The sequence below is a fragment of the Danio aesculapii genome, chromosome 16 (genome assembly GCF_903798145.1).
Source record: "Danio aesculapii chromosome 16, fDanAes4.1, whole genome shotgun sequence".
Classification (NCBI taxonomy): Eukaryota; Metazoa; Chordata; class Actinopteri; order Cypriniformes; family Danionidae; genus Danio; species Danio aesculapii.
In genome coordinates this window covers 454,275-469,274 of record NC_079450.1, presented here as the reverse complement: position 1 = coordinate 469,274, position 15,000 = coordinate 454,275, and the positions used below count along the sequence as shown (strand labels likewise).

General features: G+C 38.6%; 1 protein-coding gene across 2 annotated transcripts in view; it reads left to right on the top strand.

The window, feature by feature from the left end:
- Window positions 1-2,859: 2,859 nt before the first annotated feature.
- The window catches only part of zbtb7b (zinc finger and BTB domain containing 7B), a 43,920-nt gene continuing 31,779 nt past the window's right edge, over window positions 2,860-15,000 (top strand). The window contains exons 1-3 of one of the 2 annotated variants that reach the window (XM_056475377.1): window positions 2,860-3,116; window positions 7,621-7,678; window positions 14,399-14,436. The gene's annotated coding sequence lies outside the window, so the exon portion shown is untranslated. The remainder of the gene's footprint in view (window positions 3,117-7,620; window positions 7,679-14,398; window positions 14,437-15,000) is intronic. The other variant, XM_056475375.1, reaches the window with a different exon arrangement.

Sequence of the window (15,000 nt, the reverse complement as noted above, 5' to 3'; positions counted from 1 at the left end):
TTATATACAGGTTGTATTAGCTATGAACAGATTTACAATAAATGAATATATGTACGATATTACAATACAATACAATACAATATTTGTTTACCTTCTAAGAAAGTTTCCCACATCCACCCAGAAAATCCTTGTGTTTATACAACCACAAAACATATGGACAATAGATTCTGTTTCCATGAAACAAAAATCACAGGAATAATCAATATCCAAATTAAATCTCTCTAAAACCTCTTTAGCTGGATATATACGTCAAATTTTAAATGAACTTCTTTCACTTTATATCTATTTAATAAGAACGCTAAGCTTTTTCCAGTGTATATTTATGAATACATTGGTCCTTTTTAAATTACTGTATTATATATAACTAATATATTTATTAGTAATGCCTATCAGTGTCTATAAATGACATAACACAGTTTTCTGTCGTGTTTTATAATGTGGGTTTAAGAAATAAAATGTCAGCGTGATTAACACATCAGCGTGAGTGTGTCACACACCCCCAATCAGTGGAAGATGCCTTTAGCAGAGCGTGTGCATCAGAAAACCTTTTAGTAGTTTCATATTAGTTAATTCATCAGAAAATAAATCATTTAAAATGTAAATATTGCATTAAGATAAAAATGTAAAAAAGAAAACAGTGTTCTGAGAAAAAGACAGAAACAAACAAACAAATAAATAAATACTAATGAGTAAATTCATTTATGGGTCATCATCACTATAAAGCCTTTTAGATGTCAGAATTCTCCGAAAAAAAGTTAGAGATTTTTGATTTAATCACAGAGTTGCTGTATTAATTAGACTTTAGTCTGTAAGAAATGAATGTTGGTCAAGCTCCAGCCCTTTTTATAAATAATAAATTATATATTATATCAATTATTATAAATACTGCAAGCAGACAAACAGTAAACAAACCTCAAACTGTGTCAACCCTGTCATGGACATATTCAAGTATATTTTCACCGCAGTGTGATTATAAAATGTCTGTTTTCAGAAAGGTGATGTGTCCCTTTACCAACCCAACTCTCTAGATTATGGAAAAGTCTTTTTATATTAATGAAGTAATGCACTAAACATTTATTTCCCAATAAGATATGCAATCATTGCACCTTCTTTTCAAAATAAAACCCAAGATCTAAAAAAAGAAAACAGGGGTGCCCAAACTTTTTCGTACTAAAGGCCAAAACTAAATATCATTGAGAGCTGTGGGCTGAAGATAAAATATACCAGTAAAAGTTGAACATGATGGTGGAAAACAACATGACAGGGTGGACATTGGCATGTATTTTTATTTCAAACAGTCAATGAGCTCTATGTGGACTTTAAGAGGATATCCTTTACATAGACTGAGATAGACAATGCCAAAAGGCTTGTATCGTCCATTGCCCATACTGGTGTAGTATGTGTGTGTGTGTGTAACATAAAAACTTCAACTAATTAACAATAAAATATTAAATAAATAAATAAATATAGTGTCAATAACAATGCACATGTCCACCCTGTTAATGAAGGATTTGTGACAGGGTGGACATTTCTGGCTAAAGATTGCATTTATTCAACACAGGCTGTACCTGCAGCTGGTGAAGTGTTCCTCTATTTAAGCTCTTTGTACGCAGTTTATCATTTTACATTTCAGAATTTTTAAATATTAATTAATATTTGACTATGAAAGGGTGGACATGTTAAGCTTGACAACATTCAGTTTCATACACAATATGAGGGAAAATAGACAACATAAGTGTAGATAGTCACTGTGTGCACAGCAGATGCTCTGAAGAAAGGCAGAATGGGCACAGGGATGCCAATGAGTACATCAGAGGGGGTCTTAAAGGGGCATTTCCCACATCATGACAGGGTGGACAGCAAACTCAAGGACACATGCAAAATGATGAATAATAGTATGAAAACAAAATAAAAATTATTAAAGGGACTTATTTTATCAAATAACTCGTTAAAGACGATCAGAATATTGAAACATCTTTTTAATTTGATCTAATTTACCTACTTTTTAGACTCACTGAGCTGTGTGTGTGTGTGTGTGTGTGTGTGTGTGTGTGTGTGTGTGTGTGTCATGGCAAAATGCAATGAAAGAATATGGCAAAAATGGACAACACCATATTTCAAAACACTTATAATTGTGCCTGCATGTGTGTGAAGGTTTAACCAATCATATTAACACATCAGAATTTCATTATTTCGCATTATGTTCATAAATGTTCATAATTATGTTCATAAAGGACTGATTCAATCTTGTGGGACATCAAAGGCACTTTATAGTGATGATCACGACCCTTATTAAATAACAATAGCCTATATAGGGGAGTGTATTAGGACTGCTGGTGCCCATAGCTAGAATTGCTCAGGGTCCCCAAATCCCTAAATCTGCCCCTGGGAGAGAATATACAGCCAGTACAGTAGAAACATCATCACGTTACGTGAGTATGTGTGAGTTCCCTCGTGCACGCGCCACATGCACTTGCAGCTCACTATTTGCCCATGGTGCGCGCGGATTAATGATATTATATATTTCACATCTCTGACTCTGCATAAACACACGCCAACTAGTGTAAATTCAGAAGCCTGATTCATTTACAGCCGCGCGTGTGTGTGAAGTGTGTGTGTCGCTCTTTGACATGCAAATTCAGAGTTTGTCACTTGACTCATTTTCAGAAGCAGAAGAGGAAGCGCGTGCTCATCACGAAAAAGGAAGCACTGCGTTAATGTGATCGTGTCTCCGGTCACCGGCGCTGTGTCTCCCGTTGTCTCTGGTCACCTGTGTCTCCAGTCGATCATGCCCACCTCATCAGCGCACGGGCGCGCGCAGGCCGCCGTGCGCGCGCACAGAGCACCCCCCACCCCCCCGCCGAGCGCGCCCTCCGCCGCCCGCAGAGCCAATCACCCGCGGCCGCTGGAAGTAGGACAAGCCGCTTCCTGGTTGCGGGTTTAAGGAGGAGCCGCGGAGCCCGTCAGGAGCGGGTCAGAACCGGCGAACACACACCGGACGGAAAGCAGCCGCTACCGGAGAGCGAACCGTGCGCGCGGACGCGTCACATTGAGGAAGTGCGCGAGCGGCGCTCAGGTGGACGCGCGCGGGGGAAACTCAGGTGACACCGGCTCAGGTAAAGCGCTTCTCTCCCGTATATCACCGAACAGCCGTGTTCTCTTGTTTCATCGACATCTTCAGCGTGTTTCAGCGTGTTTGTCTTCTTTTAGTCGTGTTTATCGATCCTCAGCGGCGGGGTCACCGGAGGACGGACACGTCACGGGTGCTCGGTAACTCCCGTGTGACGTACGAGCGACTGATAATTCGCTCCCGCTGCTTTTAAACCAGCCCGTTCTCTCGTTAATACCGATTCGTTATTAATTTCATTCATTCGTTCGGTGTCTTTTATTATTTTTGCTCGTTTTGGCGTGTGCTCGTGTACCTGCGCGCGCGTCTGACAGGTGAGAGTGCGCGCTCTCGCCAAACCCGCATTAGAATAATTACCAGAGCCGGCTTTGATGACGGTCAGTTTTAATCAAGTTTTAATCGTGTTTGGCTTCGCCTTTGAGGCGGAATCTGCAGGGGCCCGAACCGGCTGAACCCGCTGAACCGGATCCGCTCGTCACCCGCACACCTTTAACTGTAAAACACTCCTCTGTGCGTGCGTGTGTGCGTGTGTGTGTGTGTGACAGAGCGAGGTGTGTTTCTGCTTTTTAATTAGTGCTGGAGTTCAATTAGACTCTCACCTGCTGTCAGTCTTAATTAGTTCCACGACCCCGCCCTCTGACCGTTGCTATGCTAACTTAATGAATGATTTAATTGAGCGATAATCAGTCATTAACAGTTACAGTGTAGGCTAATACAACATTAGGAAATATAGAGAGAAAATAAATTAAAGACATAATAAATATAATAACAAGACAAGTTTAGCACATGCTGATTCACAGGGCTTTGCATAAACAATAAAAGAAACATCAAATACAGATTCAAGCATGAGAAATATAAATAACAGGCGAAATTAAACACGTTTAAGCAGGAATAAAGAGATAAAGAAAGAGTACGGTAAATAAAACTACTGATGCTACAGGAGAATCTTAAATCAGGCTCAGCAGACTGGGTATTCCTGTCAGTGTTTCAAACTATTCAGCTGATTAATGAATGCATAAACACGTCTTATGATTGTAGAATTTACACCAAGGTCACTTTAATTACTCTGGTAATTCTGCCGGTCGGTGGACGACAGACACATTAAACACAGAGTCTGATCTAAAATGAAGAGTTTCATTCAGAGACTCTATAATAATCAGTAATGATGGTATTTATATGCAATTCTAATGCTTATGCCATGTGTTCAATCTAATTCAGTGTACTTTACCTTAAATAAGTGAGTAAACCTGTTGCTTTCAAAACAGTTAGTTAGCTTTACTTAAAAAATTAAGTAAACCCATTGCCTTATTAATTAAGTAAATGAACTTTGTGTAGGATTATTACATTTAATTTAAGTCAAATGAACAGCTCCAAGTTTTATTGGGTTTACTCAGGGTTGTAAATAAAGACTCTCTTATAGATCCTGACCTATTATGCAGTGCAATAATTGGAGATGTGGAGAAGTGTTAAAGTAAATAAAGTGATTTTATGCTAAAATCAAATAAATATTGAGTTGGTTCTGTACAGTATATTTAATTTTAATTATTGTGAAGTGATTTGCTGTATAGCTTGATTAGAGAACGTTTTCCTCATGTTATGAAGACATGCATAATTAAATAATTCAACTCAATCTTTATTTCTCTAGTGCTTTTACAGTGTAGATTGTGTCAAAGCAGCTTCACATAGAAGATTATAATAAACTGAAGCTGTGTCAGTCCAGTTTTCAGAGTTGAAATCTTCACTGCTGAAAGTCCAAACACTGAAGAGCAAATCCATCCATGCACATCTCCACAAGTCCTGAACCAAGCAAGCCAGCGGTGCCAGTGGTGATGAATATGACACAGCGCTTTGATGTGCATGATCTTAAAGGGACGGTTCACCCAAAACTGAACATGCTCTCATCATTTACTCGCTTTTTATTTCTCTTGTTCCAAGCCTTTATGAGCTTCTTTATTATGAAGATATTTTGAAGAATGCTGGAGACCGGTGGCTGTTCGAGTGATTTTGAAAACATTTTATCTCCTGTAGAATCTTGTGTATTGTTTAAGCTAATTGGTGAAGTAAGAGCTGTGTTTGATTGAGCAATACTGATTCACAGCATACATGAGGACACGCGCTCTCGAGAATTCATTTCTCTGTGCATGTAGATCATATATATTGGTGCATTTAAACAGAACAGTTTTATTAAATCTATTAAAGGAAGAGTTTGCTCACTGGATATCTTTAGGAACAGAAAGATCAGACATTTAAAATTCCAGTGTGTTGTAAAATATATAAATATATATATATATATATATATTTCAACACCATTATATATTGTTCAGGTTTTTTTTTTCCTGTTTATTAGAATTTTATAAAAAAAATTCCTAACATTTTTACACACACACACACACACACACACATATATACACTATAAAAAGCATATTTAATCCAAGTAAAGTGTCTTTGTTTAATTGAATTAAATAATTTGTAAATAAAAAAATCAGCAAAATCTGGATCAGATAATTCTCAATATTAATAATATGTTTGTCAAGATATAACTGCAGGCTTAAAATATATGAGAGAATGCGTGATGATGTTATATTTAATATGTAATTGTAAACTATACAGATCTTCTAAATGTAGAGTTGAAGAATGAAGGTGTCAGATGAGCATTAATGAGGCTTATTGAAGAGACGTTGAATATGTCAGAAGATAAACCTTGTGTTCAATATGACTGAGAAGAGTTTTGATGAATAACATCTACTGTTCACACACTGCATCGTCTGTGTTCTATATTACACTTCAGTCTGCTCTCCTTCATCATACACTAGATAGTGTTCTGGATTTCCATATCATGTTCTAGACAGTGTTCTAGGTGGGGTTCTGGATTGTCTTCTAGATAGTGTACTAGATAGTGTACTAGATAGTGTTCTGGATTGTGTGCTAGGTAGTGTCCTGGATGGGGTTCTGGATTGTGTACTAGATAGTGTTCTATGTAGTGTTCTGGATGGGGATCTGGATTGTGTTCTAGAGCGTGTAATAAATAGTGTACTAGATAGTGTTCTGGATTGTGTTCTAGATAGTTTACTTAATAGTGTTCTAGGTAGTGTTCTGGATGGGGTCTGGATTGTGTTCTGGATTGTGTACTAGATAGTTTTCTAGGTATTGTAGTGTTCTGGATTGTGTTCTAGATAGTGTTCTGGGTGGGGTTCTGGATTGTGTTCTAGAGAGTGTACTAGATAGTGTTCTATGTAGTGTTCTGGATGGGGATCTGGATTGTGTTCTAGAGAGTGTAATAAATAGTATACTAGATAGTGTTCTTGGTAGTGTTCTGGATGGGGTTCTGGATTGTGTTCTAGATAGTTTACTTGATAGTGTTCTAGGTAGTGTTCTGGATGGGGCTCTGGATTGTGTTCTAGAGAGTGTAATAAATAGTGTACTAGATAGTGTTCTGGATGGGGGTCTGGATTGTGTTCTAGAGAGTGTAATAGATAGTGTACTAGATAGTGTTCTGGATTGTGTTCTAGGTAGTGTTTTGGATGGGGTCTGGATTGTGTTCTAGAGAGTGTAATAAATAGTGTACTAGATAGTGTTCTGGATTGTGTTCTAGATAGTTTACTTAATAGTGTTCTAGGTAGTGTTCTGGATGGGGTCTGGATTGTGTTCTGGATTGTGTACTAGATAGTTTTCTAGGTATTGTAGTGTTCTGGATTGTGTTCTAGATAGTGTTCTGGGTGGGGTTCTGGATTGTGTTCTAGAGAGTGTACTAGATAGTGTTCTATGTAGTGTTCTGGATGGGGATCTGGATTGTGTTCTAGAGAGTGTAATAAATAGTATACTAGATAGTGTTCTTGGTAGTGTTCTGGATGGGGTTCTGGATTGTGTTCTAGATAGTTTACTTGATAGTGTTCTAGGTAGTGTTCTGGATGGGGCTTTGGATTGTGTTCTAGAGAGTGTAATAAATAGTGTACTAGATAGTGTTCTGGATGGGGGTCTGGATTGTGTTCTAGAGAGTGTAATAGATAGTGTACTAGATAGTGTTCTGGATTGTGTTCTAGGTAGTGTTTTGGATGGGGTCTGGATTGTGTTCTAGAGAGTGTAATAAATAGTGTACTAGATAGTGTTCTTGGTAGTGTTCTGGATGGGGATCTGGATTGTGTTCTAGAGAGTGTAATAGATAGTGTACTAGATAGTGTTCTGGATTGTGTTCTAGGTAGTGTTTTGGATGGGGTCTGGATTGTGTTCTAGAGAGTGTAATAAATAGTGTACTAGATAGTGTTCTTGGTAGTGTTCTGGATGGGGATCTGGATTGTGTTCTAGAGAGTGTAATAGATAGTGTACTAGATAGTGTTCTGGATTGTGTTCTAGATAGTTTACTTGATAGTGTTCTAGGTAATGTTCTGGATGGGGTTCTGGATTGTGGTCTAGATAGTGTTCTAGGTAATGTTCTGGATGGGGTTCTGGATTGTGGTCTAGACAGAAAGAGTTTCTGACTTGTGTCTCGTTGACAGGATCGTTCCGAGAGACGACAGAAGGAGAGACGTGCAGCTGTGAGTTTATGGACTGGAGGTACGTGTGTGTGTGTGTGTCTGTGTGTCTGTGTGTGTGCATCTCTGTGTGTATTAGGGTTTGTTTGTGCACATATATGTGTGTGTGCATATGTGTGCACATGTTTGTGTGTGTGTGTGTGTGTGTAACACACATAGAGATGCATGATGCATGTCACAAAGATGTGTACAAAGTTTGTGTGCATTTCTGTATGTGTGTGTGTGTGTGTGTGTGTATGTGTGTGATAGAGTTTGTGTGCATCTGTTTGTGTGTGTGCATATCTCTGTGTGTGTTGCAGTTTGTATCTGTGTGTTTGTGTACAGCTCTCTCTGTGTGTGCGTGTGAGAGCACTTCAGTGTTTCTGCAGTGGTCACATGACAGATGCTGACAGAAGTGTGAGCGCTCGCTCATGGATTTCCCTCTTCCTCTAAAAAGACCCTCAGACGAAACACACACCCACACACTCACTCACACACACATACACACACACACTGTTCCTGTAAATGCTGTATTCAGGGCAGTGGAGCCATCAGAAATTTCCCCCTGCATCGCACTGATGGTTTTCACTTTCATGCAGTCAGACTCTCGTCACACACACACACACACACACACACACACACAGCGCTCGTTTCTCTCACACACTTTTAGGAAGTTCAGCTTCACCGTTTCCTTTTTCTACTGCTACAGTTTCACTCCTGTAGACAAGTTTACTTGACCACCGCCAACACACACACACTCACTCACTCACAGATGTACACAAACACAAACACACATACACATACACACGCACACACACAAAGTTTTCATCAATGCTGATAATAATAATAGGATCCTGAAGGGAAGCGTTGATTACAGTGCTGATCAAAGACGAGTCTCTCAGATCTCTCTTACAGTAATGCTCTCTCCAGGACGCTTTACAGTAGGAGATCAGTGCAGATACAGTAGATTAATCAGTGCTAATCAACTCATTTAACAAAAACACTGAAGATCACAGTGCAAACATCACACACACACACATTTATATGATGTGGGAAATATTTCATATCATTTTAATAATCAAGAAAAACATTTAAACATAAATAATTTAGCTGAACTTTAGTAGTGCGTCTCTTTTGTCTGATCTTTATTCCTGAAGATGATCAAGCTCTTATTTTACTGCACAGATCTGTTCAATAAAGCTCTCCTGTTTAAATTCAGCACAAATGATTGACTATATTCACTGAGAAATGGACTGCTATATTAATGTTATTCATGCTGAGCTCTGAATATCACAGATGTACTTTTGTTTAAAATAATTAGTCGTGTTTCCAGCTGAGAGTTAAGATATTTACTAAAGCTAAACTACACTGTGGAAATATGCTGGTGATTTTCTGACACAGATGAATTATTATTATGATCTGTTAACTTTAAAAACATTTCAGAAAAACACAACACAACACACTGAAATCCAGAAGACTGGAGAAACAGCTGGAAGAAATCAGACAGAGATGGCGGTGTATTGTTCACATGTTTATTTGAGTGTGAAGCCACTATATAAATAGAACATTTCAATATTCATTTACTCGATTTCCTTCAGCTGAGTCCCTTTATTCATCAGGTCGCCACAGCGGAATGAACCGCCAACTATTCTAGCATATGTTTTACGCAGAGGATGCTTTTCCAGCTGCAACCCATTTCTGTGAAACACCCATACACACTCTTTCACTCACACACTCATACACTACGGCCAGTTGAGTTCATCAGTTCCCCTATAGCGCATGTGTTTAGACTGTGGGGGAAACCAGAGCACCCGGAGGAAACCCACACCAACATGGGGAGAACATGCAAACTCCACACAGAAACACCAACTGACCTAGCCGAGACTCGAACCAGTGACCTTCTTGCTGTGAGGCCACAGTGCTAACCACTGAGCTCAAACTCTACTCAAACTCTTAAATGAAGCTAAACTGACCGTTCAGACAGGAAGCTCTGATCAGATTCAGTGCTCCTCATTAATGCCTCATGAATATTCGCGTGTGTGTGCATTGTGGGCGGAGCCGAGCTGCTCTGAGTGAGTGTGGATCTGGAGTTTTCGGGTGAAGCACAGAGACTGAGCTGAAGGAGGAGAAACAGGAAATAGATGAGGATCAGTTAGTTTTGCAACATCATCTTCACACACACACACACACACACACACACACACACACACACACACACACACACCTACCCAAGTGTGAGGCAGTGAAATCCTCCCATACTGTGCTGAGACACTTTACTGTAAAATGACTGATGTGTTTAAGAGACGCACAAGCACACACACACACACACGCACACACACACACACACACACCAACAACAACACACTGAAACAAACTGAGTAAGACACAGAAACACGAGGGTCGAGATGAAACTGCTGATCAGACAGAGATGCTGCAGATGATGCCTTACACACACACACACACACACACACCTGCACATGCACACTCAGAAACACATTCTCTCACATACAGCACACACTCAATGTATTCTCTTTCATACACACAATCACACACACACACACACACACACACACACACAGTCACTCACACAAAGTTCACACTTACACACTCTTGACAAACACAAACACACAATCCCCCCCAAACACACCCACCCACTCAGAAACACATTCTCTCACACACAGCACCCACACTCAATGCAATCTTTTTCACATACACACACACACATGCACACACACACATTCTTTACAAACAGTAACACACAATCCCACGTACACATTTGTTACACATTTGATGCATTCACACACACACACACACACACACACACACACACACACACACACTCCTCAATCAGTCTACTAGTGCTATATTCTTCAGGATATACACTTGTTTTGTACTCAGCCAATCACATGGCAGCAGCTCAGTGCATTTAGGCATGTAGACATGGTCAAGAGGATCTGCTGCAGGTCAAAGCGAGCATCAGAATGGGGAAGAAAGGGGATTTAAGAGACTTTGAACGTGGCATGGTTGTTGCTGCCAGACGGGCTGCTCTGAGTATTTCAGAAACTGCTGATCTACTGGATTTTCACGCACAACCATCTCTAGGGTTTACAGAGAATGGTCCGACAAAGAGGAAATATCCAGTGAGCGGCAGTTCTGTGGGCGCAAATGCCTTGTTGATGCCAGAGGTCAGAGGAGAACGGCCAGACTGGTTCCAGCTGATAGAAAGGCAACAGTAACTCAAATAAGCACTCGTTACAACCGAGGTCTGCAGAAGAGCATCTCTGAACACACAACACGTCCAACCTTGAGGCGGATGGGCTACAGCAGCAGAAGACCACACCGGGTGCCGCTCCTGTCAGCTAAGAACAGGAAACTGAGGCTACAATTCACACAGGCTCACCAAAACTGGACAATAGAAGATTGGAGAAACGTTGCCTGGTCTGATGAGTCTCCATTTCTGCTGACACATTCGGATGCTCAGCTCAGAATTTGGCCTCAACAACATGAAAGCATGGATCCATCCTGCCTTGTATCAGCAGTTCAGGCTGCTGGTGGTGGTGTAATGGTGTGGGGGAGATTTTCTTTGGGTCCATTAGTACCAATTGAGCATGGTGTCAACACCACAGCCTACCTGAGTATTGTTCTGACCATGTTCATCCCTTTATGAGCACAGTGTCTCCATCTTCTGATGGCTACTTCCAGCAGGATAACACACCATGTCATAAAGCGCCAATCATCTCAGACTGGTTTCTTGAACATGACAATGAGTTCACTGTACTCAAATGGCCTCCACAGTCACCAGAGCTCAATCCAATAGAGCAGCTTTGGGATGTGGTGGAACGGGAGATTGGCATCATGGATGTGCAGCCGACAAATCTGCAGCAACTGTGTGATGCTATCATGTCAATATGGAGCAAAATCTCTGAGGAATATTTCCAGTAGCTTGTTGAATCTCTGACACCAAGGATTAAGGCAGTTCTGAAGGCAAAAGGGGGTCTGACCAGGTACTAGTGATGTGTACCTAATAAAGTGGCCGGTTAGTATATAATAATGCTGATGCTGATGTTCCGTCGAGTTCTTCTCATTACGGGTGTTTTCTGTATATGGAGTGAGTCACGCTCGTCTGTTTCTCCTCACTGTGATTCAGAAATGTTTACAGCGCTGCTGCTTTGACCTTTTCACTTCAGCGTTGTAGGAAACACTTTCTGTTGTGTTTTTCTCTGCGTTGTGTTGATGTCGGAGGGCTGAGAATACTGAAATGAAGAAGATGTGTCTGAATCAGGGGAGAGATCTGTTACACCAACGCCTGCAGACTCTAAATACACATTTATTTCTTTCACATTCTATTTACGGGCATCGTTATTTGTTTTGTTATGCGCATTCAGCTGAATCTGGAGGAGAATTATGTAAAGCCGAGGACAAGATCATGGAATTTTCAAATTATTTTTCATTTAGTTTCCCAAGTGCTGTGATTAATTTTAATCATATTTATAAACATAAACTCATCTCTAATAACTGATTTATTTTCTCTTTGTCATGATGACAGTAAATAATATTAGACTAGATATTCTTCAAGACACTAGTATTCAGCTTAAAGCCACATGTAAAGGCTTAACTAGGGTAATTAGGTAAATTATTATACGACAGTGGTTTGTTCTGTAGACAATGGAAAATATATGTTTTTAAAAGGGGACTAATAATATTGACTACAGCAGTTAAAACTCTACATAACAGCATAACACAGAGTTTCAATCTACTAGAACGTCTGTGTTCAGCTGCTTTGACACAGTCTACATTGTAAAAGTGCTGTAGAAATAAAGATGAACTGAACAACATATATTTATCTAAAAGTCTATTTATTTCATCCAGTCAAACTAAAAGTAATAGGACTTTCTGCAGAAGACAAATGTAATGAGAAATACTGAGAACGATGTATTCGCTCTGTCAAACAACACTTTACGAGTCAGAAGTAGTTTTACAATTTTTGTAGTCACACACTGTAAAAATGCAGGGTTCCACACGATTCATTCATGTTGACCCAACACAAATCAGTTAAGTTAAACACTTTTAACAAGTTTATGTGGACTGAACATTAAACATTTATTTCTCCCAATGAAATCTGAATAATTGTGTTGTTTCAGCTTATTTTAAATGAGTAGTTTGAACACTGAATTATTGTTTGAAATGTTTTTCAGACATATACAGTGTTTACAGCACTCAGCATTAATGAGTACATTGATTTTTAACTATTTCTCAGGGGATATACCCTGAAAAAATTAATCAAAGATAATTCCTTGGATTTACTCAATTTTTTTACGTTAAGTGGCCGTTAACAATTTATTTGGGCTGAATTTAAACAAATAAATTAAGTTGAACATTACTCAATTTAATTTGTTTGTTTAAATTCAACACAAATAAATTGTTTGCAACAGTTTTGCATGCAACACTTGTTTCAGTGTAGGTCATAAATTTTAGTGCATTTAAACAAAACAGATTTATTATGCGGATATATTTATTAAAATGATATTTTAGTCACTGAACATCTTCAGAAATAGGAAGATAATACATTTAAATTCATGTAAAAGATTGCAAATAAATGTATAAACTACAAATTTTCATCTGAATCATCTTTATGTATTTTGGTTTCTTTTGAATTTTGTGTATAATTTTTATTTAATATTTTCCCCTAACATATAAATTTGGGTGCACTTACTTTGGGGCATTATCTTGAGTTATTTAGTTAGACTAGCTCCAGATTCAGCTTCAGCACTCACTAATCTACACTCAAGAAATATTTGTTTTTACTTGTTCAAAATACTTAATTAAAATGAGCTGAAGCAACACAATTATTGAGATTTCATTGGAACAACTTATTTTTTTTAATGTTCAGTCCACATGAATTTGTTAAAAATGTTAACTTAATCGATTTGTGTTGAGACAACATAAAAAATGGTGTGGAGCCCTGCATTTTCACAGTGTAATGTAGAAGCACTAATATAATATTGTAAAGCTTCCCTGCTGAAAAAAACTGCTTAAAACAGCCTAGGCTGGTTGGCTGGTTTAAGCTGGACATAGCTGGTTTGGGCTGGTCAAGCTGGTTTTAGCTAGTCATTTTCCATTCAAGACCAGGCTGGAAATGGCTGGAAATCAGCCTGGAAATGGCCAAAACCCCTCTAAAACCAGGCTGGATGACCAGCTAAAACCAGCCAACCAGGCTTTTTTATCAGTAGGGTTCCTATAGAAAATATGAATCTAAATCAGAGATTAGTGAGAGGTGAACTCGCTGAGCACTGTACACTCCAAAACATATTTGTTTTACTTGTTCAAACTACTCATTTAAAATGAGCTGAAGCAACACAATTATTGAGATTTCATTGGTGCACTGAAAAAAATTATTCAGAGATGATTCCTTGGATTTACTCAATTTTTTTACGTTAAGTGGTTGTAAACAATTTATTTGCGCTGAATTTAAACAAACAAATTAAGTTGAACATTATTAAATTTAATTTGTTTGTTTAAATTCAACACAAATAAATAGTTTGCAACAGTTTTGCATGCAACACTTTTTTTCAGTGTATAACCTAATTATTTTAATGTTCAGTCCACATAAATTTGTTAAAAGTGTTAACTTAATTGATTTGTGTTGGGACAGCATGAATGAATCGTGTGGATTCCTGCATTTTTTACAGTGTGTGTTTATCTTTTAGCTCAAATCTTAAACCCTTTAGTCTGATATTTTGCTAATCAGCATGTTTATGCACAGGTGTTGACAGCCATCACATTGCTCTGTTCATCTGAAAGGTAATGTTAATTCATATGTCCTCATTTTAATTGACTTTCTCAGAGGAATGGTTATGTTCATTCTGATTGTTTCATTAGTAAAACTAAATATGAAGCTGTTTTTGAGCAGTTAAGAATGAAAACGATTTAATGATATAAATGAATTAGATTGAATTGTGTTCATTTTAATTAGGTTATTTAATTAAAATCAGTTTAATTTCAGTACACTGTAAGGGTTCAAACATGTTTATTATTAATGAGGAGTTCCTGATCACACACAGTCTAGTTTTAGTTATTGTTGAGAAAAAGATGAAGTTAGGGCAGTGTTATGAAGTGATTGTTCGTCAGTAATGAGACTGAGCAGTGTTTGAGCCAGTTTATAGTCAAAAGAGCAGATCTTTCCTCGTCTTTCTGTCAGCTTGTTTGTGGTTTCTGCACTGAAGGTTTGCAGCATCAGTGAACGCAGAGAGAGTTTCTGTCACGCCTGTAAGTGTTTCTCTGTCCTTCATTCGGGAGAATCATTACACACACACACACACACACACACACACTCACACACACACACACACTTTAATTATTGAATGA